We start from the raw sequence: 4,486 nt of genomic DNA on the forward strand, positions 1-4,486 counted from the left end.
AACAAATTAGCAGTTCTAATTATTCACAAGATTTAACATCGATTCAGTTCATATTATATAGCACTGGTGCTATTGATTTGGGACCTAGACATGTATCCCTTTGTATAGGAGCTGTTCACAATTCAGGGGTATCTTTTAAGAGGAGTTACACTGTAACTATATTTGAAAGACAAATCATTGAGGTAACCTGTGTTTAATCTGAGCCTTAATGGTACATGCCAGAAGTGTGTGCTCTTGCTTCCATTATAGCATACAGTATGCAAATTTGCATGACCACTGTAAGTGACAGCTCAAAATTAATTATATCACTTGTTCTGTATAAGGCCTCTAATTGTTTAAATAGCTACTTTACACGGTGTATTACATGATGCATTACACTGTGTGAAGTAGCTACACAGCTGCAAACATATTTATCTACACACTTCATATTGAAGTTATTCATCAACTAATTAAACAAAAATTATTTGTGACTGAATCTGCGAAAACCGTTCCTATCACCCAAGACAAGAAGTTAGATTTTTTTTTACACAATCAAAGCTTAATGAATGTACTATCAAATTTCATTGTCACATGCAGTCGACCAGAGTAAAGTGGTCTCGCTTTTTTCAAGCACGGCGAGCCGTACGAGTGGTCTGGAGTCTTGATGGAGCCCTGGTCAACCAGGAGATGGCTGTGTGCGGCTGTACAGCTCCGTGGTGTTGGACAATGACTTGTGCTGTAAATTTCCTTTCATTTTAGCCTGTTCTGAGCCCTGAATGGCCCATAATTTGTCCTAATTTATCTCAACACGTTCCTTTTCAGTTTTTTGAACACCATCTTACCTGCCTTCCAGGGCCTCCCACCCTTCTGGAGCTTGCCTGATACAGACAACCTTGGTTTAAAAACTATCTAAAATGGTGGGAAACTTGGCTGTTAGCTGCTTCATCAGTGGATGATCTGGAGGTAAGAAATTGCTGTGAAACGTGTGAAAATTTGGTATGCGTAGCTACCACCACTGGCCAGCTACAACACTGAATATTTAAAACCAACGTTTCTTGATACTTTTAAATGAGTGATAAGACCAGTTTTCCCAGAGCCAGTCACATTTGTCATTGATGTATCATGTTTGAAATGTAATTTAACATTTTAGTGGCACATGCACGCAAGGTTTATTTAGTAATACTTTGTAGATGAATTTACTATGTTATTGCATTTACAGAAATGGGCACATGCGTATCGTGACAGCAGGTATTATGGAGCTGTGGACACAAATAATGGCGTAGAAGCTTTAAACAAAGTTTTGAAATATGGTTATCTACCTAAGAAGAACTCACTCACTTTATCGGGAATAGCAACACTGTTGGTAAAAAATTATCTTCTGGACATGTACCAAAAGTATATTTTTCAAAATTACAAATTGTCTGGAGAGTATCGAGCTTACAGTCCAAGTGTACCTTCATATTTACATGGACGCCCACACTCCGTCATTACCCACTGCCTACACAGGAAAGCTAAGGCTAACAAGTACACTACAGAAGATGTCACTAAAGTCGATGATGGTGTTTTTCAAGTTACAAAGCCCAAAGGTGGAAGTCACACGGTTACTTTCTGTAGTGACAGTGGTTCACCAAGCTGTACTTGCAAGGACTGGAAGCGACATCATATACCTTGCAAGCACTTTTTCTGCGTGTTTAATTTTTACCCTGATAATTGGGATTGGTCTACACTTCCTAAATGTTACCTGGAAAGTGCATATCTTTCCAGGGACGAGGGTGCACTAGAGTCATACTTTGGCAGTAGCAGTGGACAAGATGGCATGCAGTCACTCTCAGTGGAGACCAGCCCTATAATAGATAGTGATGACCTGCCAAGTGGGACACCATCATCATCCAGTGAAATTATGCCAGTGAATGAAACTACAGAAGATCGTATGTCTGCTCATTTCCAAAAGGTGTGTCTGCTTGTAACCAAAAATTGCATTTAGTGCATGTGTATTTGATTATACAATCACTGAGTCTAACCACATAATATTTCAGTACAGATTCTGTATTGTGCTAGACTTGATTGAGAAGATTTATTTGGGGATTAAAAGACAGTTTTTAACTACAATGAAAGTGATTAAGTCCATATAATATCAATTATACTAGATTGTTTAAGAATGAATTTACTATGACAACTCTCTTGACTTGCAAAATATGATAGCATACAATATACCTGCAGGTAGATAAATATTGGTGACCCTTCCACTAAAATATATAAAACACATGTAAATTGTTGTTAGGCAATTTTATACGTTTATTCTTACAGAATCCTATACTGAAGAAATCCATTACAAAAGCAAGAGTTGCTATAAATAACTTGGAAACTCTTACATACAACTTCCAAGAATGCAACCGCAAGGATGCACAAGACCTAGCCAAACAATTAGAAGAGCTCTATACGAAATTCTACAAACATTTACCAAACAAAGATGGCTTGGTAATACGTCCTCGTCTACAAGTCACACTGCAAAATATTTGGAGAAGAGAGCATCGTAGAAAGGTGCTACTAAAATGCTCTGCAATGCCTAAAACCAAGCCAAAGAGATCTTCTAAATCAGTGATGTCACGTGTTGGTATTAAAGCAGACAGAGTTCGAGAGGTAATATCTTCACAAAAGCCATAGCCTTGTTAATATGTCTCCCACAGAGTTGTAATGGTTGTGACCGTAAGAGTACAGTTAGTAAGCCAGATACAGCAGCCAAGCAATGTACCTCCAGTGCATCAGGTATGTAAGACAGTGTAACTTGTGTCCTTTGTAGTAAACATTGCTTTGCATGTGTTGCACTCTATAGGGGGAAAAAGGAAAAGGTGTTTTGAATGCAGTGGTTGTTTGTCTGAAGATTGTAAGAAGTGCACGAACTGTCTGGATATGAAGAAGTATGGAGGTGAAGGAAAATTAAAACAATGTTGTTCACAAAGAAAATGCTTTGCAGTTGGTAAGTAGCTAATTTGTGTGAGTACCATAATGCTCTTTTGTTTATTTAGCAAGAGACAGTGTGCCACCTGACTCCAAGAAGGCTCATATTGATGATACACTTCTGGTAGAATATTTGAATGGTCTTCAACGTGAAGTTTTTCCAATTTGTAGAGATGGGAACTGCGTTTTCAGATGTATTGCATTTGAATTACTGGGTACCTAAGATTCACACATGACCATTCGTGATATTGTTGTGAAACATATTTCTTTCAACCAACCACTATTTACTGCCTATCATATGCCTCAAGGCACTGCTGCAACTATTGAAGATCACTTACAGACCATGTCCAAATCTAGCACATGGGCGACTGAATTGGAGATAAAGGCAACAGCTACATTATTTCAGGTGCCAGTGTACTACTGCATTCTAAATGGCACTACAGAGAATTACCAGTGGGAGGTAATTTATCCCCTCAAACTCAGAAACATTCAGCTTCCATCAGAATTTGTTGAAGCTGTGTCAAAGATTAATCACTTTGAACTATTTTATACTCGTAACTTGCACTATGATGCAGTTATATCCAGCGAAACTGGTAAAGTGTCTGTAGTCACTCCCAAATTAATTGGTATGGAGGAGTATGTAATGCTTGACTAGTGTAACCAACAATATGCAAAATGTAATAATTTTATTGTGTGTGTCTCATTTTACCTGACAACTATATATGTATATGTAGGGGGGGGGCACTAGCTCAACCAGCTGACTGGATGCTTGACACTGCATTTGAGATTCGGTGGTGCAGTTGTTTGTCAACTAAAGACAACACCATTTACTACATTTACTACTTACACTTTTCGAATGGTGCATCACTGCTTTGCACTATGCTGCACTTTATTAGTACAGCCACAGAGTCTGTCAGTGAGGTCATTAGAAGCTATACTGAAGACTATGCCACACACCCTCCCAGCTAGCGGTTTAATAAGTTCACTTGATTTGATGCCCACATTACATCAAGGGGACAGCTATACTCTTTCAGATGCCAGTACTTTATTGTATGCAAATGACACTGAAGATCGGGAAATTATTTACCCTTGAAACCATTCAGCTACCAACTTTGCTTGTTCAAAAATTAACCCAGCATTTTCCATTTACGATGTGATGTGATTGTGTCCACAGAGACTAGTGTGGTGCCTCTAGTTACACCTCAATTGAATGGTTTGTGATACTTGAATTAACTTCTGTCAACAGTTCATATCAGTTTTACATATGTACAAAGCAATAATAAGTTCAACATACTAAACATTGATGTTCACAAATCTCGAGCTCCAGTCTAATAATCAAGTTCAATTACTCGTAACTCGTTACCTCGCTTGTTACTTTCTTAGCTCCAACTAGTCACAGTACGTCAGAGAAATTCTTCACCAATCCTTCGCGTGTAGCTATATGCTGTAAACTGTTTATATGTTGGTGTGCAATCCACAAGTAATTCAAGGCCGGAGGAGACGGTCCGGGCGAATTTTTTTTTGGGCACACTTTGGACTTAGAAATTTT

Source organism: Dysidea avara, chromosome 4 (genome assembly GCF_963678975.1).
Source record: "Dysidea avara chromosome 4, odDysAvar1.4, whole genome shotgun sequence".
Classification (NCBI taxonomy): Eukaryota; Metazoa; Porifera; class Demospongiae; order Dictyoceratida; family Dysideidae; genus Dysidea; species Dysidea avara.